Here is a 24,475-nt window from a genome sequence, read left to right on the forward strand (position 1 = left end):
GGGGGGCACAGCCCCCCCCAGTTACTTTTCTGTTACTAAGCAATATTACATCAAAAGTTAACAATATCATATGAAATGATACACACACCCCTAACTGTATATTCTAACTCCAGGGTCGCACTGCAGTGGGGAAGGGGGCATATTCCATTTTCTTGCTAATAATGCTTGTCGGTCAAATGAAGTGTCAGGCAAATGAAGTGTCAGGCAAATGAAATTTCAGTCAAATGGGGTCAGGCAAATGAGTGTCAGGCAAATGAAAGTTAGGTCAAAAGAAGTAGACCCATATATATATATATATATATATATATATATATATATATATATATACATTATAAAACATAAATGCAAAGTTGTACATATATATATTATGTGTTATATATAAATATATTTCTAATTTATAGCTATCTGTCTGTATCTACTTACATCTATTGATATCTACACATAAATGTATATATTATTTAATATATCTGTTTAGTATCAGCCAGAATTTGCATAACAATTTATTGGTGGTTAAGAAGATTGAATTATGCTTTGGTTCATTCATGGCTCATAAGCTGTAGCATAATTCCCTTTCTTCATGGTTGTGTTGATGATGGAGTTAGTATATTTAAGTTATGGAGGTGTGGGGGCAGTTTATGATTTATTTTTTACTTGTTTTGGTTTAGCGTTTGATTGTTAATGTCAGTGTCTTCAGTCACTGTCAATTAAAGTGGAACCAATCCAAAGCGGGTAATGTTATGCAAAGAATTACCTTTAGCTGCCATATTTCTCGTTAAAAAATGTGTATGAAATAGTACTCTGATTTCTGTCTCAGTTGTTGGTATTGGAATTACTTGAATGCCCACATCATGTGCAGTTGGTATATGGAATTACCTGAATGCCCACATCATGTGCAGTTGGTATATGGAATTACCTGAATGCCCACATCATGTGCAGTTGGTATATGCACCACACCCAGCAGTTACCGCATTGTCTTTGCAAGCCAAACACTTATTTCTAATAAAAAAATGTTCAGCACTTACAGCTCTGATGGCTCCTGGTAAAAGAAGAAAACACAGTAAAATAATGATGAACACCAAAATAATAGTCCCAATAGTAAGTCTATACAAATATTGAGCAGACTGTGGCTGGAGATGGGTTTTGTAGACTTGCAAACACAGATGATAAACTTTGTTTTTGTAGTCCATATAGTATTTATTCAGAAGCAAAGTTCATCCTGATCTCTAAACTAGTAGTTCCACAAGCGATGCTTAGTCAGTAGAGCCATTTTCCAGGTCTTGGACCAATTTCCACTCATTGTCCTTTGTAGATGATGTTGCTGGATTATTAATCCTCACCGCCGATAATATTTGTTGACATTCTTGATGAATCACTAAGCCTTGTCGCTGATCATGATAACATTTCCGAATCACTAGGTCTCACTTCCAGATACTTTGGTTTCCCTGTGTTTTCTTCTCGCATGGGATACGATGGACTTATCATCAACAAGAGTAATGGAGTTATTGGTATCTAGAGAGGACTTTTATGACTGACAACACATGAATCCAAGTGGGTGATTCTCCACTTTGGATGGCTGTAGCAATTGCAAGCAAACCAGGAAGGGTCTTTTCCATCACGGATCCACTGAGTATCTTCTTGAAAATGTTCTGATGAATACCATGTTCCCCTAGTGAAATATTATGATAGGAGGCTGGGCTGCTGTTAACCTTTTATTATCTTGGGGTGTACGTGCCACAGAGCAATGAAAACACATTGCAATAAAAAAAAACAGATTTTATTAATAGTTTGTAAATTAAATTTTTGGGCAAGGGTTTTGTTAGCATTTTTATAGTACTTTCCATGAAAATGTTGTGTAGGGAATACTTTTTAGTACTACAAACTGCCCTGCCTACACTAAATAATAATAATAATAGAGGCAATGCCTCTGGCTATTTGAGACAATGTTTTTCACACAATTTAGCAAGTCTAATTTTTAAAGTCTGATTAATTTCTGAAGAATTTTTGAAGGTTAGGGCATGTGTGGACAAAGATACTGCATGTTTACTTTTAAAACTGTACATACTTGTTATACAACCTGGCTTGTAAAATGAGTCTTCCTGTCAGATTGAATAGACCAAGGCACACCAAATCTGGGTGTTAACTCTTGCAAAAATTTTTTGGTAATGGCAGTCACATAATTTTTGGCACAAAGATAAATTTTATCCCATTCAGAGAACACATCCAAAAATGACCAAAACATATTATAATTTTTGAGACTGTGGGAGTTCAATGAGATTTCACTGCACAAAGTAAAAAGGTATCTCTATGGTTGTTTTTAAAGACTATGTGGGGACAGGAATACTTTTTGGGAAATTATACTCTAAACACAATATACAGTTAGTTACAAAATGTTGGATGAGTTTGGAAATGTAAGGGGCATAACAATCAATCAATCAATCAATCAAAAATTGTCTTATTAATGCATTTGTTTTAAGTGAGAGAGCAAATGATAAACCCAAGCCAAGTGAGTTAGAAAGGAGAATGGAATTTTGGCCTTCTGTTTGTGGTGCCACAGTGAGTCGGAAGAGAGGTTACCACCATCAGCAAAGAAGTTTTTCTCCTTCAGTCCTCACAGCCTAAAACTACATATGACTGCAAGATCATCCAGCAGAAGGGACAAGAATGGAGAAATTACACTAGGCACAATCATGCAGTCTTGACAAAACCACTGTTAGCACTGATCAGCCACATATTCCATGAAAGGAACAAACCCTCCCTTCCATTTTCATATACACTGTAATCTCCCTATGGAACTGTGCCATCAATGTAAGTTTTTCAATAAAGGATGCATCAAAGGACTGCATTCTAGGAAGATTTGTCTGTGTGTGTTTTACAAACACACACATACACCTATGATGCATATACTCATTTTAGTCAAGTGTGGCCTAGGTCAACATCTGTTTTGATGACACACTTGAGTCAATGAACTAATACAATTATTGGAGAAAAATAGCTAGAAATCCAAGCAAATACTAGCAAAAACACTAGTTGCAAAATGGATCCAAAACTAGGCACTGCTGGTGAAGGTAGATACCACAAATTTATTTAAGCTTGTATAATGCACAATACACCACAGCTTTTCATCTGTGTACAACAGACTTTGTCAGAATCCAGAATACACACAGCAAATGCTGCTGTTAAATGATTCTCCACAACATAAAATACCTGTAATCAGGTCTTAAAGGTATAACACACAGATACAAAAAACTTTCCAAAGGTATTGTATATATTAAAAATCAACAATGTTAAATATAAATCTATACAATTCAGCTTTATTTAAATAACCAACCTAACATATGTTCTTTCCAAGCCCCCCCCCCAACCCACCCCTCGTTGAGTGATTTTCTGAAGCACTTTGCTGCATAAATCCCTTAATGCTTGTATTTTCCAAAGGAGACTATATAGATAATTAACAAAGGCCAGTCCCACAGAATGCCTCATTATCACTGAGTATGGCCACAGAGACAGCTTTTTACAGCGATTCTACATTCTGTGTACAATCACTGCAGTAATCCTGTCTATGAATCGGAAAGGCCTCTGTTAAGGCTTATCACTGGCAGTAGCCATTTCTGAATCACTGTTATTGTTTCTTGTTTCCTGTTTCCTGTTATGAACTTATCACAAAACCCCTATCCAGGCCAAATTCAATTGAATAATTGTAGTAGTACCCCTTTGCCCCCCCCCAACATTACCTTACTAATGTGTGCTAACTCTAAGCCTGTCCTTGCCCTTAACCATAATCCGATACCTACTACTACACAACTCTGCTCACATACAAATAAACGCCTGCACAACACTAAGTCTACTTCTTACCAAGGACATAAACTAGTCCTAACCTGCAATCACTTGTACAATACTTAGCCCTTAATCTAACCATATTAGACAGTCACTTACACGTCATTAAATCTATCCCTTTACATAACCCTCAGTCTAATCCTAACCTGCACAAACTCACACATACTTATAAACCATAATACTGTAACTTTTACAGTATCCTAAAGTGTCACTCGTGGTCAGGATAAAACAGACAAGCTGTCTCTGAGACCTAAGACTGACTGCACAGGTCTTCGGACTACATAAAATTGCAAGCTGTAACTGTTTCCAGCCGAATAGTATGAAAACACTACTGAGCCTTTGGTTTGAATCTCTTCACTTCCATAAGCAACAAGCTTCGCACACTTGGCCAAATTAAGTTGCTCACCAGCTCCCTCTCTAGCAAATGTCTTTGATGACATCACATAGCACTTTGAACCAGTGTCTACTTTGAACTTCATGGGCTTCCCATTGATCAGGACAGTACAAAATACTTCATTCTTTGCCAATAAATCTACTGCATTAACCTTTTCACCAACCACTGAAACACCATCTACGTAGAAAGTAGGGTCGCAGCTTTCTATATCATCAACCTGCTTTTTTGACTGATGTTTCTTAATAACTGAATAAGGCTTGCTTGATTTACAAAACTTTTGATAGTGGTTCCACTTTTTACACTTGTGGCATAGCTGACCAAATGATAAACACTTCTCTCTTTTAGACTCATGACTGACACCACAATTGTGACAGTTAACATTAAGACTTGACTTGGGGTTTGCTGACTCACCCTTATACTGCACTGAGAATGTCCATTTTACTGAGTTAGTCTTAGAACTTTCTAGAAAGTTACAGGTCCTCCCTGGAAATCGTGCAGGGGTTGCAGGTGCCATGTGCTCTGCATGCTGTCTATGCTTGCACTAGAGGCTGCTGAAACTAAGCTCTTATCACTTGTCAGCAAACATCTGTGCATTTCTGTGAGCTCATGGATTTGACAAATCTCTATGGCTTTGCTCAGCATTAAATCACTGTCACAAAGCAAAATCTTTCTTTCTGCAGCACTATTAACACCACACACAAACCTGTCCTTTATTAACTCATTTTTCAAATCACCAAATCTGCACATTTAGCCTTATTTCTTAAGTCGGTGATATAAGCTGTAAAAGTTTCACCTGACTTTTGGTCTCTTGTATGAAATAGGTGCCTCTCTAATATAACATTTGTCTGGGGGTTGCACATTTCTCTAAATTTACATTCCAAGCACTCACTGCCTTTCCTTGTTTCAGCCAGTACAACAATATGGTGGTTTCCCCCCTCTCCTGCATATACTGCTGATGCATACACAAATGAACAGTCTTTCTCAATGGCCTCTGGCCCAGCTAAGTTAAGCCAAATGAATGCCCTTGTATGTGCATCTTCATAGGTTCATAGGTAAGTACTAGGCTATTGGCCCTAGGGCCTATATAAGCCTAGCCAAAAATGTACCCTGGCTTTCGCCACCCAAAAAAATTATTTTCCTGTGCCCCTGTCGAGCACAGCCACAGAAGTGATCCCTGGGGTGAATTTCCTATTTCCCATCCGGTCATCAAGATTTTTTTTGAAGAGTGCTAATGAGGAGCTTCCAGAGTATGGGAAGTCTCTGGGACAGGAATCTATCCCTCCAGCATGTTCTGTTTATTGTGGTGACAAGATTTAGGTCCCTAGAGCGTGTAGCTCGGAGGGATTGGGATTTCTTTAAGTGGAGCATGTCCAACAGCTCTGGGTTTGACATAGCTTTGTATGTTAGGCAGAGATCGCCTCTGAGTAGGCGATATGCGACGGAGTAAAGCTGGAGTTCTTTGAGACAGTCTGCGTAGGGCATCTGTTTGAGGCCAGTAATCCTCTTTGTGAGGTATTTCTGTGGCCTTTCCAGTTGTTGTAGATGTCTTGTGAGGTACATACCAAAAGGGGCGTTGTACTCTATAATGGGTCTAATGAGTGATGAGTAGAGGGGAACAATGACCTCTTTTTTTCTGGATGAGAGACCTTTTGTGATGAGGTGAGCCATGTAGAAGGATTTTCTGATCATTGTGGCGATGTGATTATCAAAGGAGAGACTACTGTCCACCTGTGTCCGAAGGTCTCATCACATTTTCGGCGTTAAGTAGACTACCAGCTATGTGGTAGTTCATGGGTACAGAGTTTTTATCAAAGGGGATGACAATACACTTTTTGGCATTGAGCTTCAGACCATGGCTTTGACACCAGGTATCTGTCTCAGTGAGGCCCTTTTGTAGTATGTCCACATCGTTAGGAGTTTCAATTATGGCTCCTAGTTTGCAGTCATCTGCAAACTTTGTTAGCCAAAGACTTTCTGTGTTAGCCTGTACTTCAAAGAAATAGATACCAAACAGGAGAGGACCCAGGACTGAACCCTGTGGTACTCCACTTGTCACTGGTCTGAAGTCGGATTTGGAGTCTGCTACTTTCACAGTGTGGGTTCTGTCCTTGAGCCAGTTGGCAACCCATCTTGTGACATAGGGATTTATACCTAGTTTAGTGAGCTTATCTATAATTCCAGAGTGAGGGATGGTGTTGAAAGCCTTGGTGAGATCTAGATAAGCTGTGTGAACCACTTTATCCTCATCTATGGCTTTGGTGACTGCTTCAAAGAAGTCAATCAGGTTTAGGAGACATGATCTACCTTTTACAAATCTGAACTGGGTAGGGTCCAGAGTTTGGAGATTACCAATGTCTTTGTTTATGAGTTCCATGATGATACGTTCCATGGCCTTGCAGACCAGGCTCGTCAGGCTAATGGGGCGGTAGTTCCCAGTGTCTGTCATGGCTCCCTCTTTGTGGAGAGGGATAACTGTCACGGTGTGCCATTCAGTGGGCACAAAGCCTGAGGTGAGACGATGACTGAACATGGTACTTAGGTAGGGTGCCAGTTCATTCTGTAGTTCGTGTAGAACACAGCCTGTGATATTGTCAGGTCCCATGGATGCTGTGTTCTTGGCTTTGGAGAGTGTGTTTTTTACCTGTGCAGCCATGATTACAGGAACTTTGCATTCTTCTGGTATAGAGATGGGCCCTCTAGGGGGTGAGAGGGGGGGTAAAGTTAGATCTGAACCTATCTGCCAGGATGCTGGCAATATCAGTTGGCTCTGTATATTTAGTGCCATTGCGCTGTAACTCAGAGCAGATCTGAGTGTTGCCATTGAGATTCATGACATAGCTATAGAATGCTTTGTGGTTGTCTTTAGAATTAGTGGCAATTTTGTTTTTGTAATTAGCTTTGGAGGATTTTATGAGGGATCTCAGCTTCTTACTGAGGTTGACCAGGGAGTGCCTCCAGTCATGGGATTTTACTCTTTTTTGCAACAGTTTCCTTCTTCGGTTGTAGAGTTTGTTTATGGCAGAGGACCACCACATTGGCTTCCTTTTTTGGAGGACAGCATCTTGGTTCTGTTAGGGATAGCACGATCCATGCACTCATGTAAGTGCTTATAAAGTGCATTTGTGTAGGATTCATCAGTCGTACCTCTATTGTCCGTCTGCATGGGTGTCATGAAGTTTGCCACTTCTGTCTTAAGAAGTGTGAAGTTGGCTTTGGAGAAGATTTTTATCGTGATTTCCCTAATTGGGGGTGGGGGTGGGATGTGGATGTCTAGGGTGATTAGCTTGTGGTCAGATCTGACCAATGAGGAATTGACCTCTGGTGTGGAACACCGGTTGCCCATGTTGGTAATGACCAGGTCTAGGATATTGCTGCCCCTGGTGGGGGTGTGAATAAGTTGATCCAAGGCATTGGAATTTATGAATTCCAGAAAACATTGAGCAAAATTGTTGGTACATGAGCAGTTTTCCCAGTTAATGGTGGGGTAGTTGAAATCACCCATTATTAGGGGGTTGGGTTGTACCCTAATACTTTCCAGTGTATCACGAAATGAGGAGTGAGAATCCTGGGACATGGTGGAGGGTCTGTAGCAAGCTACAATTTGGATTGCAGTCTTGCCCAGAGTTAGATGCACTTGGATAATCTCGGATGCATTATGCTGTGCAACTAGCCTGGAAGTGTGGATATCCTTAATGAATATGGACATGCCTCCACCTTTAGTGCTTCATTCCGGGTTAGGTGGCTGAAAGGTGTGGTATGAATTACAGCCTGGTAATGCAGGGGTGCTCTTTGGAGCTGTGAGCCAGGTCTTTGTCACTGCACAGATGTCGATGTTCTCCATTTTAAGGAGTGCCTTGAGTGAGTGCATTTTGAGGTTTAGACTTCTAGCATTGAGTAGCATTACCCTCAGATTTTGCTTGCTTGTACCTGTTACAGTGGTGAATTTGTCATTTGAACCTTGCCTAGAAAAGGCACTATAGGGGTGGGAAGAGCCTTAGCCAGTGTCTGGAATCCCAAGGGCGATAGGTGCAGGCCATCTCTGGCAAAGTATCGTGGTCTGTCGATTATGGCATCCCAGGCAGACAAATACTGGATCCCCTTATAATGACACCAGAAGCTTAGCCAATTGTTGAAGTCAATTATTTTGTCCTTGTACTGTGGTATCATTCTGGGTGATGGCAGGATGCTACTCAGGGCTAGGGTCATACCTGCCTGGGCTACAAGATCGGAGAGCTCCTCCATGTCTCTTTTCATGTAGTCCAGGGAGGTACATCTCAGGTCATTCACACTAACATGGACAATGACAGTGTCATATTTGTACTTGTTGTGGAGTGACCTGAGTGCATGCGTTATGTGGCAGATCCTGGCACCTGACAGGCAGCTGACAGTAACTTTCTCCTTGTTCAGCCTGGTGAGTGGAACATCAGTGTGCCTGTCTATAGAGTCACCTATGACTAGAGTGTTGAGTACGTTGTTATGCCTTATGGGCTGTGGTTGAGTGGCAAACTGATTTTGTGGGCTATTTGTCATTTGGGATGTGTTGGAGGGTGGAGTTTGCTTGCATTTCTGCTTTGGAGGGCCCTGATGCTTGGGCAGGTTTTTATTGAGAGCCTCCGCAAATGTAGGTGTGTGTTTTGTGTTTCTATGTGTGTGTTTTGGTAATGTAGGTTTTGATGGACTATGTGATGAGTGTGGTATGGTACAAGTGTTTACCTTCTCCTCTTGACTGTCTAGTCCAGTCTTGGGTGAAGAGAGCTTTGCTTCCAGTTTGGCTATATAAGTTTGTCAGAAAAAAGCTGCTTGTATGAAAATATCATATTCCTGCTCAAATACTCTCCAATTCTCTGCAATATTATGATCAAACACACAGGGGTGAAGGTGCTGGAAATTATGTATGAACATACACACATAAATATATGCCAGAATTTTATGCCAGAACTTGTAATTATGCCCAATAGCACAACAGACTCTTTGAAATAATTGCACTTTGCCAAATAAGGCTCTGTAGCACAGGAATAATTTTAAAATCACTGTACTTTGCAAAACCACTCCTTATCAGTGTAAGAAACACTTTGAAATGGTTGCACTCTGCAAATAAACTGTACACAGCACAAGAAACTTCTTTAAAATGGCTGTACTTTGGCTTCACTTTATAACTGTACTTTTCACACAGTAAACTTTTTGAAATAATTGCACCGTAATAAAGCAAACACTCTGCAAACACTTTGCACACTCTGAGATACTTTGAATGCTCTAGCTATGCTTTGAATGGCTTCTGCCAATGTGAAATAGTAGTTTAGTCCCAAAACACAGTCTTTAACTACAAACATGCAGTCGCCTTGCTTTTTATGCTTACTTTGCCCTTTCATTGTCCTCGTTATGCCCATTTAACCTCTTATTATGCTCAACTCGTTATGCCTTTTTAATCTCTTATCATGCTCAACTCATTATGCCTTTTTAATTTCTTATCATGCTCATTATACGTTTCTTGTGCCTGTTTTACTCTAAACATGCTTGTTATGCAAATCAAAGATAATTCTAAGCCCCACATGAATATTTCTGCTAGTTTTATCAAATATCATACTTTTGAACATTTTGTTTAATTAATAATGTGTTTTGTGCCTTTCATTTGATTAATGTGTTTTGTACTATTTGTTTCAGTAATAGTGCATTTTGTGCCTTACGAATGCTCCGTTTCATTTTATTTATTTATTTATTTATTTACATTTGTTTACTGGGAAAGTCCAACTGGACAGAGGTCCATTTTCAGCAGAGGCCTGGGGAGAAAAGCTCAAGTTAAAATGCAGATGTTTACATAAAAATCACATAAAATGCAAAAGTACATAAAAAATGCAAAGTACATTAAAATAGAATGGAATGCAGAAGTACATAAAATAGACAAAAATTAATCATTTATGCATGTTTTGGTTACCTTTATTTCATTTCTGGCCCCTTTTTGATTGTTTGAGCATTGTTATCACCCAACCTGCTCAATGTACCTTCACTTTCAATTCTGCACCTTATGGCTTGAAGAAGTTGTACTTTCAATCCTGGTTCTGACAGAATGCCGCTTGACTGGTCAGGCTAAAACAGACAAGCAGTTGTGGGTTCAGTTCAAGCAGCTTTATTATACACAAACACATCAGGAATGAAGCTTTGTAAATAAACTTTTAAACAGACTGACTACGACACTTAATACATGTTAACACTCTGGCTGTTCTTTAAAAATAGTACTGCTGCCTGCACGTGCTCAGTATTTACATGCAAATGTTCACATCTGGAAATGCTTCTTAAAGTTACATACAAATGCTCTGTTCTACACAAAGTTTCTTCAGTAGCATCAGGAACCTATACTAACCTGTCACGACATATCTTACTGTGTTTAGCAGAGTTAGCATTCCATTCAGTTACTACTACCATTTGACAAACTTTCCACATACAGAAATATATACAAACTCTGAGATTTCTCTACCGTTGGATAAGAGGCAAAGCCTAGTCCTCACTGCACAGTGATCCTGCACAGCAACAACCCCTAACATTTCGGCTTCCAAGTTTTCAGTGATGTAGGTTCAGTGTTTTAATGTTCGCTGTTGTGAACGTTCGATCTTCTGTCAGGGACCCCCTGAATCCATACCACTACTATTTGTTTTTATTGTAAGTTCCACCCTTACAAGTGCTGGCTGCTTCCTCCTCCATCTCCTTCCTCTACCTCCATCTCCTTCCTCTACCTCCATCTCCTTCCTCTTCCTCCATCTCCTTCCTCTACCTCCATCTCCTTCCTCTACCTCCGTTCTCCTTTTTCCACTTTAACTGTTTTCTTCTTTTCCCATTAATTCTTGTGTCTCTAACTTGCATGTACTTCTCCACACAGAGGTCTCATCCTGCATATCACCACTGCCTTTCTTTTGAATATGCTACTCGTACTGCATTTTTCTTCTTCCTTACATGCTTCTTAATGTTTTCCTAATCATTTCTCTCTGACTTTCCCCTTCCCTCCAAAGTTCTTTACTTTTGTCTGAGTCTCTGCAGTCCACCTTAGTGGTCTCTTTGCATTCAGTTTCACTTTTTTTATTGACAGATATTTTCATTAAAGCAAGCCGCTTGTCTTATGTCGACCGTGTGTTCTCTAATTTCTCTTTTCCAAAGTACTTGTTCATTTATGGAATCAAAGAATAACTTCTACAGTGCATGCCACTCATTTTAATTTCGCAAGGATCACCCGTAATTTTTATTTGTATGTTTCCTTCCTAGAAACAGCACTTAAATATATCAAGAAATGTATATATAAATACCAGATTTCTAAAGTACTATAAATAAAGCAAATCTAACTACCTTTCAAACTTTGTAGAAACTGAGTAGTTTCTCTTGTTGGGATTTCTGTTCCATATTAAATTGCATGTATAAATCAGAGATCCTTAGCAGGACAGTTTGTTGAATTGCTGTTAGTTGCCATGGACACTAAAAAGTAAAACCCTTGCCTGAACTGAAAAAAATGATTTTAACACTGTGTGGCAAGAATTCACAATCAGATTTAAAAATCTACAAAGAAACCTGTATAAAAGTCACTTAATAACATTAGAACTGAAATTCCATAAAAAATAAAAAATAAAAAATAAATAAATTACTGTGCCCATGCGTAAATAGATGGGTCCACCCTTAACTGTTTGCCATCACCTACTTGGAGATCCTTCATTGTTATTACTTTGTTACTTTGCTGCATCTTTCAGAGTGTTTTGGACTGAAGTTCTGTAGGATTAATACCAGCTGCCATGATAATTATTTCAGTGCAATTCAATGAAGGCATTAGTGCTTTCAACAATAGTTACCCAGAGCTGTACTGATACAAATGTGACATGGTCCTCATCCGTTGAAGGATTACAGAAGCATGGCTGAATTTGAAATTGTTTTGCTTGTTTTCTTAGACATTTTTTTTGCATCCTTAGACCACAGCAGCAGAAATGTTAACTTAGCATGTATCAGTGGGTTGTTCTGTCAGGGACAGGCTACAACAAAAATAAAACTGTGTTTCAAAAATAATAACTTTTTGAGTCAATAATACTTTGTAGGCACACTTTACTACACAAAAACAAATGTTAAAAAAATTTAAACAACAAAAAGTAATTATTTCATTCTGTGCATATTGAGAAAATTAACTTTCTCCCCAAAACAATATTGTTGCCATTTGCTATGTTATTTCTCTGTATTTGCATCCTATATTTGGGACTTTTACTCCAGTTTCTATTTTTGGAGGATATTCATTGCAACATGCTTTATACTTACTTTGTGGAAGTTTTGCAACATTACTTTTAGTTTCTGGAAATGACTATGCACTTTTCTGCCACAGTTCAGACTGTGACCACTGAGGTAGCAACTCAGTAGTGTTTGTGCAACTTGGTTGTTCAAAAGAATAGTGTTCATTTGTGTAGAAAGCTTGAATAATTTTCTTCAGCCTTTTTATTTCAACCAAACCTACTGGTGGGATTCTGTCAGGAGATATCTGAAACTGAATTATTTTTCACTTCTAGAGAAATTATTTCCTAAGTAAAATGGGTAGTGTCCACCCATTAGAAGTAACATATACACTGGACCTTTTAATTTTGTATCAGAAATGTTTCCCATTTCTAGAACATTCTGCAAAGCATTGCATGTGCATATACTACCACTGTTCTAACAGGCAGTCTCTCAGAGCAATACACATGGCCAGACTGACAGTGATAGGGTAGGATGACTACCAGGAACAAAATGACCTTCATCAGTGGTTCAGGTACCCAAAGATACGGTGATGAAGAGGAGGAGTGGGTACTTCTTAGCCAGCTGACCCTTTGTTTGTAAGAAGTTTTCTTCTGCTTACTATATATGGGAATGCATGTACATGGTGCATCTGCAGACACTGTATGCTTATACATGTGGCATGAAGATACATATAAACACCATATCTGTGCAAAATTGGTTGCCCTGCATGACCTGCAGCTGTCCGCTTGGAAGGTAAGAAATGGATCTTAATTGGTAATAAGTGGGCATCTGTCTTTCTAAGCTTAACCAGGGCAACATTTAAAAAAAAATGTATACCTGTACAACGTTTCACTGGCTTATCACTTAAGGACAATACCTGTACGATGTTCCACTGGCTTATCACTTAAGGACAATACCTGTACAACATTCCACTGGCTTATTACTTAAGGACAATACCTGTACAACATTCCACTGGCTTATTACTTAAGGACAATACCTGTACAATGTTCCACTGGCTTATCACTTAAGGACAATACCTGTACAACGTTCCACTGGCTTATCACTTAAGGACAATACCTGTACAACGTTCCACTGGCTTATCACTTAAGGACAATACCTGTACAACGTTCCACCAGCTTATTACTTAAGGACAATACCTGTGCAATGTTCCACTGGCTTATCACTTAAGGCCAATACCTGTACAACGTTCCACTGGCTTATCACTTAAGGACAATACCTGTACAACGTTCCACTGGCTTATCACTTAAGGACAATACCTGTACAACGTTCCACTGTCTTATTACTTAAGGACAATACTTGTACAACGTTCCTCTGGCTTATCACTTAAGGACAATACCTGTACAACATTCCACTGGCTTATCACTTAGGGACAATACCTGTACAACGTTCCACTAGCTTATCACTTAAGGACAATACCTGTACAACGTTCCACTGGCTTATCACTTAAGGACAATACCTGTACAACGTTCCACTGGCTTATCACTTAAGGACAATACCTGTACAATGTTCCACTGGCTTATTACTTAAGGACAATACCTGTACAACGTTCCACTGGCTTATCACTTAAGGACAATACCTGTACAACATTCCACTGGCTTATCACTTAAGGACAATACCTGTACAATGTTCCACTGGCTTATCACTTAAAGACAATACCTGTACAACGTTCCACTGGCTTATCACTTAAGGACAATACCTGTACAATGTTCCACTGGCTTATCACTTAAGGACAATACCTATACAACGTTCCACTGGCTTATCACTTAAGGACAATATCTGTACAACATTCCACTGAAAACTCAACAAATGCCTTTTATTGTTATTCCATGTACGTGCTGTCTGACAGCCATCTTCTCAAATATAAAAAGGCCCATTCAAAAATGTAATTTCAAACAAATAGGCTGTTATGACATCAATCTCTTTTTTAAGCTCATATGCCAACTGGACCTGTTGCTTACTGACTGGAAGAACCCTGTTTTTTTTTTGTTATATGGAATAAAAGTTACTGTAGCTGAAACCCGTCCATCCTCAACCCCTTTTCTAATTTTGCATATGGGGCTGGGGTGTCACTTCACCAGTGACAATTATCTTAAGCCAAGGTACACAACATTGGGTGGCTAACTCTACCACGGTAGTTCATTCATACCATTCACTTGCACACACACTCTCACCATTTAGAGTGTCCCACCCATCTGCAGCATGTCTTTGGAACATGGGAGGAAACCAGCACACCCAGAGGAAACCCATGTGACTGCATGGAGGACATGCAGACTCCACACAGAAGGCACCCCAGCCAAGAATCGAACCAGAGAACCTTTTGCTGTGAGGTGACAATGCTAACCGCTGCAACACCACGGCCACCCTAACACAGTGGCCACCCTTGCGCTAACTGAAAATTTGATGGTAATTCTTGTTTGAACATTTCAGACTGATTGGACAAAATTATGTGTGTCATGAAAGCAGTAAGTTGAGAAGAATGCTGTGGAAGTCACTCTGATTGCTCCTGGCTAAACACAAATGTCACATTAAAGCCTGTCCTAGAGTTTTGACAGGTTGACATTCAATCTTTCTTACTCTGTATTCTGTAGGGCATGAGCTGCACTTCAAACATTGGTGACATATGCATTAAACTGTACTTATTATTTGAAAGCTGTGTAGATATATCTGCAGATAATAATATCAATGATAAAATGAGGAACTTCCCAAATACACAGATGCATACGTATGTAGATAAACCCAAAACAAGGGCTAGAGTATAGAGTATCAGCATGACACCTGATAAATAAAATATGTCTAAGAATGTGGGGCATAGACAGATTATTTTTAAATATAACATGTCTTTGTTTGGGAGATTTTTTTTCCCCTTAGCTAGCACTTCATCTCCAGGTGTGCTGCGTGAGGTCTCTGACACCATGCAGAAAAAACAAGTACACAATCAGTCAGACAATGTGCTACATAAAGAGTAATAGAGAGAAGTACTCATGACCCGCTACTTGTACCAATACACGATTATTAAAGGTGCACCATTTACACGAGTAATAGAGAACCACTCATGACCCACTCCTTATACCACTACAGGATGATTAAAGGCACACTATTTACAAGAGTAATAGAGAAAAACATTCATGACTCACTCCTTATACCAATACAGGATTATTAAAGGCACACCATTTACACGAGTAATAGAGAACCTCTCATGACCCACTCCTTATACCAATACAGGATTATTAAATACACACTATTTACATGAGTAATAAAGAGAACAACTAATGGCTCACTGTTTAAACCAATACAGGATTATTAAAGGCACATAATTTACATGAGTAATAGAGAACCTCTCATGACCCACTCCTCATACCAATACAGGATTATTAAAGGCACACCATTTAAATGAGTAATAGAGAGAACCACTCACGACCCACTCCTTATACCAATACAGGATTATTAAAGGCGCACCATTTACATGAGTAATAGAGAATCACTCATGACCCGCTCCTTATACCAATACAGGATTATTAAAGGCGCACCATTTACATGAGTAACAGAGAATCACTCATGACCCGCTCCTTATACCAATACAGGATTATTAAAGATGCACCATTTACACGAGTAATAGAGAACCACTCATGACCCACTCCTTATACCAATACAGTATTATTAAAGATGCACCATTTACATGAGTAATAGAGAACAACTCATGACCCGCTCCTTATACCAATACAGGATTATTAAAGGCACACCATTTACATGAGTAATAGAGAACCACTCATGACCTGCTCCTTATACCAATACAGGATTATTAAAGGCACACCATTTACACGAGTAATAGAGAACCACTCATGACCCGCTCCTTATACCAATACAGGATTATTAAAGATGCACTATTTACACGAGTAATAAAGAGAACAACTAATGGCTCACTGTTTAAACCAATACAGGATTATTAAAGGCACATCATTTACACGAGTAATAGAGAACCTCTCATGACCCACTCCTTATACCAATACAGGATTATTAAAGGCGCACCATTTACATGAGTAATAGAGAACCACTCATGACCCGCTCATTATACCAAAACAGGATTATTAAAGACACACTATTTACACGAGTAATAAAGAGAACAACTAATGGCTCACTGTTTAAACCAATACAGGATTATTAAAGGCACATCATTTACACGAGTAATAGAGAACCTCTCATGACCCACTCCTTATACCAATACAGGATTATTAAAGGTGCACCATTTACATGAGTAATAAAGAATCACTCATGACCCACTCCTTATACCAATACAGGATTATTAAAGGCGCACCATTTACACGAGTAATAGAGAACCACTCATGACCCGCTCATTATACCAAAACAGGATTATTAAAGACACACCATTTACACGAGTAATAGAGAACCTCTCATGACCCACTCCTCATACCAATACAGGATTATTAAAGGCACACCATTTAAATGAGTAATAGAGAGAACCACTCACGACCCACTCCTTATACCAATACAGGATTATTAAAGGCACACCATTTACATGAGTAATAGAGAATCACTCATGACCCGCTCCTTATATCAATACAGGATTATTAAAGATGCACCATTTACACGAGTAATAGAGAACCACTCATGACCCGCTCATTATACCAAAACGGGATTATTAAAGACACACTATTTACACGAGTAATAAAGAGAACAACTAATGGCTCACTGTTTAAACCAATACAGGATTATTACAGGCACATCATTTACATGAGTAATAGAGAACCTCTCATGACCCACTCCTCATACCAATACAGGATTATTAAAGGCACACCATTTAAATGAGTAATAGAGAGAACCACTCACGACCCACTCCTTATACCAATACAGGATTATTAAAGGCGCACCATTTACATGAGTAATAGAGAATCACTCATGACCCGCTCCTTATACCAATACAGGATTATTAAAGGCGCACCATTTACATGAGTAATAGAGAATCACTCATGACCCGCTCCTTATACCAATACAGGATTATTAAAGATGCACCATTTACATGAGTAATAGAGAACCACTCATGACCCACTCCTTATACCAATACAGTATTATTAAAGATGCACCATTTACATGAGTAATAGAGAACAACTCATGACCCGCTCCTTATACCAATACAGGATTATTAAAGGCACACCATTTACATGAGTAATAGAGAACCACTCATGACCTGCTCCTTATACCAATACAGGATTATTAAAGGCACACCATTTACACGAGTAATAGAGAACCACGCATGACCCGCTCCTTATACCAATACAGGATTATTAAAGATGCACTATTTACACGAGTAATAAAGAGAACAACTAATGGCTCACTGTTTAAACCAATACAGGATTATTAAAGGCACATCATTTACACGAGTAATAGAGAACCTCTCATGACCCACTCCTTATACCAATACAGGATTATTAAAGGCGCACCATTTACATGAGTAATAGAGAACCACTCATGACCCGCTCATTATACCAAAACAGGATTATTAAAGACACACTATTTACACGAGTAATAAGGAGAACAACTAATGGCTCACTGTTTAAACCAATACAGGATTATTAAAGGCACATCATTTACACGAGTAATAGAGAACCTCTCATGACCCACTCCTTATACCAATACAGGATTATTAAAGGTGCACCATTTACATGAGTAATAAAGAATCACTCATGACCCACTCCTTATACCAATACAGGATTATTAAAGGCGCACCATTTACACGAGTAATAGAGAACCACTCATGACCCGCTCATTATACCAAAACAGGATTATTAAAGACACACCATTTACACGAGTAATAGAGAACCTCTCATGACCCACTCCTCATACCAATACAGGATTATTAAAGGCACACCATTTAAATGAGTAATAGAGAGAACCACTCACGACCCACTCCTTATACCAATACAGGATTATTAAAGGCACACCATTTACATGAGTAATAGAGAATCACTCATGACCCGCTCCTTATATCAATACAGGATTATTAAAGATGCACCATTTACATGAGTAATAGAGAACCACTCATGACCCGCTCATTATACCAAAACGGGATTATTAAAGACACACTATTTACACGAGTAATAAAGAGAACAACTAATGGCTCACTGTTTAAACCAATACAGGATTATTACAGGCACATCATTTACACGAGTAATAGAGAACCTCTCATGACCCGCTCCTTATACCAATACAGGATTATTAAAGGTGCACCATTTACATGAGTAATAGAGAATCACTCATGACCCACTCCTTATACCAATACAGGATTATTAAAGATGCACCATTTACACGAGTAATAGAGAACATCTCATGACCCGCTCCTTATACCAATACAGGATTATTAAAGGCACACCATTTACATGAGTAATAGAGAACCACTCATGACCTGCTCCTTATACCAATACAGGATTATTAAAGGCACACCATTTACATGAGTAATAGAGAACCACTCATGACACGCTCCTTATACCAATACAGGATTATTAAAGATGCACTATTTCTTTTTCACCTGTAGGTTTTTGTGTGGAGTTTACTGTTGAGTTGCATGAAGGCTTTACTGTAAACAGTTTTATATAAGAGCATCGGTAATCAGCTTAGCATGCTAAATGTAAATGAACTCATTACACACTGTGTCAAATAATGCTTACATTTTAAAATGCAAGGAGACCTCATGGGAGGCCCTCTGTTGAATTTTTTATTTTATTTTATTTATTGGACATTTCATTACCAGGAAAGTCTAACTAGGCACATATCCCATTTTCAGAGGAGGCCATGGGTGAAAAGCTCCATCAGCCCTAATACAGCGAGTTAAATTACATTATGATAACATAGTATTAGCATATAAAGTGACAATGAATTGCACAAAACAGAAAAATAAGAACAAAGACTACATTAATCTATATAAACGATGGAACATCCTGTGAGAGTAAACAGTAATGTTCCTCCTACTTCTTTTTGGGTCTCACTAAATATGCAGATGACTGCAAATATGTTATTATAGTCACTTCTCTAAATGAGGGACTGTTAAGAGAAGGATTCATGGCTAGTGTGAGAAAAGAAAATACCTTTAAACATCAAAAAGTATAGCATAATCATATGTGAAAAAAGAAATAGATGTTTATGTTATCTGCAAGACAGATGGACAATGACTAGAGACAGACTGCCAAATAATAAACAGTTAGGAGCGTTAGTAAGGAATAAATTCAGTTTTGATCAAAATGTAGTCAGAGTGGCTTTAAATGCTTAAGGAGTTGGCCTGTGTGTTACTTAAAACAATGTGTAGCTAAATCAGAGAAGTTATAGTTCCCATGAGATTTATTAATCTACACTTTTACTGAAACTAATGCTACCTTCCTCAACTGCAAAGCTAAGTTTATTAGAAAATGTCCCAAAATACCTAGTGAAGAAAGTCAGTGGATTAAAAAACAAAACCTATACAGACTGGCAAGAGAAACTGTAGGGAAACCTATTATTTCCTACTGCATAGTACATCAGTTCCCAGAATATTGAATGGAAAGGATCACTAGCATCTTGTCATGGAGGTAGAACGAAAACGTGATTCTAGCATTTTCTTCATTTTCCATCTCTTCTCTAAGTCTATATGATCTTGGGGTTAAGGTGCTGGAATCACTTTCTATCTCTTCTCTAAGTCTATATGATCTTGGAGTTGAGGTGCTGGAATCACTTTCTATCTCTTCTCTAAGTGTATATCATCTTGGGGTTGAGGTGCTGGAATCACTTTCCATCTCTTCTCTAAGTCTATATGATCTTGGAGTTGAGGTGCTGGAATCACTTTCTATCTCTTCTCTAAGTCTATATGATCTTGGGGTTGAGGTGCTGGAATCACTTTCTATCTCTTCTCTAAGTCTATATCATCTTGGGGTTGAGGTGCTGGAATCACTTTCTAGCTCTTCTCTAAATCTATATGATCTTGGAGTTCAGGTGTTGGAATCACTTTCTATCTCTTCTCTAAGTCTATATGATCTTGGGGTTGAGGTGTTGGAATCACTTTCTATCTCTTCTCTAAGTCTATATGATCTTGGGGTTGAGGTGCTGGAATCACTTTCTATCTCTTCTCTAAGTTTATATGATCTTGGGGTTGAGGTGCTGGAATAACTTTCTATCTCTTCTCTCAGTGTATATCATCTTGGGGTTGGGGTGCTGGAATCACTTTCTATTTCTTCTCTCAGTGTATATCATCTTGGGGTTGAGTTGCTGGAATCACTTTCTATCTCTTCTCTAAGTCTATATGATCTTGGAGTTGAGGTGCTGGAATCACTTTCTATCTCTTCTCTAAGTCTATATCATCTTGGGGTTGAGGTGGTGGAATCACTTTCTATCTCTTCTCTCAGTGTATATCATCTTGGGGTTGAGGTGCTGGAATCACTTTCTATCTCTTCTCTAAGTCTATATCATCTTGGGGTTGAGGTGCTGGAAAGCAGGTCCTGATGTGAAAAAAAAAGTGTTTTTTGTATTTTGCAACATTTGTAGCATTGCTGGTTTGCCTAGTGATCTCTGAGGTTTTAGAAGTTTAGGGATTGAATAATCACAAGCTGCCAGTACAATATGTGATTATTAATTGTGGACCCCAAATTTAATTAATTATTTATTTATTTATTTATTTAAATTATTTACTTGGTGACACATCAAATCCTGAGGGATGAGTGTTGTCTTACCCTCAAGGTGCTCTTTGACATAACTCTGTTTTGAAGGTCTGTGCCTGGAGCACGTACGTATGCACATTCTAAGACATATCCACTTATCCTAAAGACAAACTTTAAAAAATAGTAAAAGAAGAAATAGATACACTACACATTGACTGCCCAGACTTTGCAATACATTTCCTACTAGCATTAAAGAAAGCTATTTATAAATTAGTTTCAGAAACCAACTTCACAGAGATAAAGGTAGTAAAAAATTCATGTAAAGGGAGAGGCAAGCATGCTTCCTGAAGGCCCAGAGGCTTAAGACTGAAAATTTAAGTTAAGTATAATGCAGAGTTTTAATATAGTATTGCTGGATTATTTTATCAATATTGATCAATATCTAGGTCTTGCTTGAAGTTAGTCTGGGAGGTGACTTTCTGCAAGAAATGTGTGGTTATGAATGTTAAATGGTCAGTGCATTTAATCCAGTTTGTGGTCATGCTTTCTATCAGGCATCCTAACACTGCTACTTACATGGCTAAAAGCATGTAATAGCTACATACACAGAATGCATACTTTTGCCTAAAAGCATGTAATAGCTACATAAACAGAATGCATACTTTTGCTTTTGCAATGGACAACTTCTCAATGCGGGATTATTTTACACCATATGCCCTGGGATTCATTAAGGATTACTGTGATGAGGAAGCCTTAAATCCAATTTTTTTTCACCTTGGTAAGCCTGCGTGATTCAGACTGTTCTCCTACAACTGTTTTCCGCAGGGACTGGCTGTAGCACATACAGCAGCCTTCTAGTAAAGCCATATACAAATGTAGCAGCCCACAGGATTAGCTAATGCAAATTAGCCATGTTCTTACCACCAGAAATGGTACTGACACTGGAATAGCAGCAGGTACTAGCATCGGATGGTGCAGTGGTGCAGCAGTAGCATTGTCACCTCCCAGCAAGAGGTTCTCCAATCCGATTCTCAGTGGGGTGCCTTCTGTGTGGAGTCTGCATGTCCTCCCTATGTTTGTGTGGGTTTCCTCTGGGTGCTCTGGTTTTCTCTCACATTACAAAGGCAAGTTTCTGGAGCATTTCTCCCTGGGTCTTTGCTGAAAATTGGCTTCGTTCCAAGTCGGACTTTCCCGATAAACAAATCTTAAATAAAAATAAATAAATAGTGAAGTAGAGTGATTCAAAGAATTGCTGTATAACATTATGTTTTGGTAGGAGGAAATGTTAATGTCACCAAAAAGAGGTTGCTCACCTATTTACACCTATGAATGGGATAATGGCTCATTGCGCAAGTAGAAGTTAAGTCTTCTGGCGCTGTCCCTCTGTGGTGTGAGTGTGTGTGTGTGTGTGTGTGTGTGTGTGTGTGTGTGTGTGTGTGTGTGTGTGTGTGTGTGTGTACATGCATGGGTGCATGTCTGTACATGTATGTGTGCATCTGTGTGCATGTGTGACTGTATAAATGAGTGTGTGTGTGTGTGTGTGTGTGTGTGTGTGTGTGTGTGTGTGTGTGTGTGTGTGTGTGTGTGTGTGTGTGTGTGTGTGTGTTAATGTTGTAGGGTGTCTATGTTACTATAACGCATGTTTTGGTACAAAGGGCACTAACATACAGTGCTCAGCTCAGAGCCATGGGAATGAGTTACTAATGAGATATTCCTTGGTGCAGTATTACTCTGTCTCTGAACTGGAGATTCCCAGCATTGCAGTAATTGACCGACTCACATTATCCAACTAGTGCTGTTCGCAAACATCTCTCTGAATCTCATGGATGCTGTTGCTATATTTTAAAATCAGATACCTTTTAAATCTAAAGTACTTCTGAGTACATTATATATGCCACTTTGAAATGATATAATGGACATATATCAGGTTTTGAAAGCTATAAATAATTTAAATCTAGATTATTTTACGTTCAGTGTTCAATGTTCAAGAAATCAAGCTCTGTTTATGGAAAGGTCTTCAAAAATCTTGCCACCATAAAGTCCTGGGTTAAATACCCTCAAGCCTAACCACTTATGCAAATTAGATTTAAAACAACTAATAAATCATGATTTCCTATCCATAATGGATTATAATTCCGCCACAAACAGGTTTTCCCATAGAAAGAGTTATTCCAAAAAATAGCGCTACCCAATACAACATTTACCAGGTAATTTTTATTCCTGGTATTCAATAAATGTATTTTCTATGATTCTCCCCATAAAATTCCAAGTCCACAGTTTTTAACTCATTTATAAATAGTAATTAAAACACCTCTGACTAATCTGTATAATTGTAAATAAAGATAACACCTTAAAGATAATATAAAATCTCATATGCACCCTTCCAAATATTGTCTTAGTTTAGTGCTGTTGCATTCAAACCTTTCCAACTGCACCCTGTTATATACACATATAGACTTGCAGTAGTCTATAATGGGTTTAACTATAGTTTCACAAGCTGGAAGTAAAACCATCTTTTCACTTGTAAAAAATACTTCTGAAAACATTATTCATTTCACAATAATATCTTCTAACTATATCAAGCAAATTGGGATCAAACTTAAAGAGTTATCTGTTTTTATACTCCAATCTCATAATGTTAACCTTGTGCATACTAAAAGTATCTAAAGCATAGGAGTAAGCAGAATTCAAATCCAGTACAAATTTTACTAATATTAAATTTCATTTATTTTACTGTAGCCCAGTTAGATAAGGTGTCCAAATATGAATGAAAAAAAATTGGCTTCGCAATCATATCTGGGGAGATGAGGACATAACTTTAAATGAAGATGAATAGAATGACTCACAGGATTGAGGCAAATAGCTTAATTTATGTGGAGATTAAGTATATGTTTTAAAGCCTGTAAATAAGACTCTGTATTCTGCAAACAATATTCTAAGTGAGAAAAAATGAACTGACCTGAAAAAGAGCTTGGGAATTGCAGTAAACAGCTCATTTCTCATTACCTGAGGATGTGTAGATGCACATACCAAACCTTTATGTAACTCCGAGCAGTTAACTCAAGATAAAAGAGGCAGTATTCTTTGTGTATCTCTATGAGAAGACCTCAGCAAGTATACAAAGTAACTATTTGGACATCCTTGTTGCTTGAATTTGGACAAAACACCAATATAATGGAAGGCCGATTACTGCAGATAATACAGGGAGTGAGATTTTAGTGAAACTATTAGTATCACTTATTTCAGATCATAGGTTATAAATGTGTTTATTTATTTTATTTATTTTACATTTGTTGACCGGGCTAGTAATAATGACTGTATAATCACCATGCTGTTTCACAAATTACTTTAATTTCAG

At 38.4% G+C, this 24,475-nt stretch overlaps 1 protein-coding gene across 4 annotated transcripts in view; it reads right to left on the reverse strand.

Moving 5' to 3' along the window:
- SLCO4A1 (solute carrier organic anion transporter family member 4A1) overlaps window positions 1–24,475 on the reverse strand; it is a 921,682-nt gene that overhangs the window by 563,213 nt on the left and 333,994 nt on the right. For 3 of the 4 annotated variants that reach the window (XM_044090405.1, XM_044090404.1, XR_006367159.1), the window contains exon 3: window positions 10,161–10,312. The exons of the other annotated variant lie outside the window; for it this stretch is intronic. The gene's annotated coding sequence lies outside the window, so the exon portion shown is untranslated. The remainder of the gene's footprint in view (window positions 1–10,160; window positions 10,313–24,475) is intronic. 4 annotated transcript variants of the gene reach the window in all.

The sequence above is a fragment of the Protopterus annectens genome, chromosome 12.part0 (genome assembly GCF_019279795.1).
Source record: "Protopterus annectens isolate FY-2018-M chromosome 12.part0, PAN1.0, whole genome shotgun sequence".
NCBI lineage: Eukaryota > Metazoa > Chordata > Ceratodontiformes > Protopteridae > Protopterus > Protopterus annectens.